This window comes from Pipra filicauda, unplaced genomic scaffold (assembly GCF_003945595.2).
Source record: "Pipra filicauda isolate LSUMZ 115617 unplaced genomic scaffold, ASM394559v2 scaffold261_size1826302_pilon, whole genome shotgun sequence".
NCBI lineage: Eukaryota > Metazoa > Chordata > Aves > Passeriformes > Pipridae > Pipra > Pipra filicauda.
This window is the reverse complement of record NW_024104378.1, coordinates 1,565,255-1,566,478: the sequence shown is the minus strand read 5'-3', so window position 1 is coordinate 1,566,478 and position 1,224 is coordinate 1,565,255.

Below are 1,224 nucleotides of genomic sequence, written 5' to 3'. Positions count from 1 at the left end.
AAAAAAAAAACCCCAAACCTAAAATGCAAAATCAGAAAATGCCTGCTCAATATAGAAAAGAAAGGGAAAGGTAAAACTGTGAACTTCTCTACTAAAATCTAGTGCTATACAGTAGTTGAGCTCCAGGTCTTGAATACTATAACACATTTTTTGCCACTTTTTAGCCTCAGGTATGGCAGATATGGGCGCTGAAGAAATCAGGCTGCACACACACACAGAATTCGATTTCGGAATTTCTCCACAAATCTCTGCATTCTCCTTTTATTAACCTCTTCAGGTAAACAGAGCCTGCTGTTGCCATTCAGTTAACTAGAATTCCCAGGACTTTTTGCAAACTCAGTGTTTTGATTCACACACTCCCTCTCAGCTCCAAGGCCGAAACACTCCCTTTTGATTCCAGTTAACTGAATGAAGATGCATCTGACTCAGCTTGTTCCCACATTGGGTAGTGACAGGTAGCCAGGACAGCAGAAGGCAGAACCTTCTACCACACATTCTCCAACAAGAGCAAGAGTTGGAGGCATGTGCTTTCTTGTTTTTGGACAAGAGATATGTGGTTAGCTTTATGAAAGCCTAATTATAACTCAGAGTTATCATGGAACTTTCTGTTCAAAAGAGTCAGGGCAGCACTTGATGCAAGGTCCTCCCCTCCCTGCAGAAGTGGATTTGCACAGCTAGTGCTAGTATACCCATTATTTATCCTTATATTTTCCAAAATAGGTGAAATATGGGATAGAGTGGCTGACTTCAAAATGTATTATGTGCTATCAAATAAAGTCTTCATACATGATAACCTATTTAATTTGCTACATGAACAATTTTGACATGTATTTCAGAGAACCTGAAATGGAACACATTGCTGCTGTCTCTGCCCCAAGTGCCATGACGAGATCTGATCCTTTTCTGCACATCCTGTTGACCTCTCTTGAAGCAATGCATTCTCTGTAATCTGGGTCACTGAGTCACCTAGCCAGCTGCTCACTCGATTTCTTAAAAGCTTCAAACATGAGAATTCAAATTATTATACTCACCTGCTTTGCTATAAACAGACGAATTCCAGCTAAGCATTGGACAATGATTTAAAGACATTATGTTTGATTCTTTTAATCTATCCATCATGCTGCCTCCTGGAAATGCATGATGAAATAGGACAGCATAAGAAGAGGAAAAACATACATAAGGAGTATAGAATTATGTAACTCCTGGAACGATCTCACTGAAATA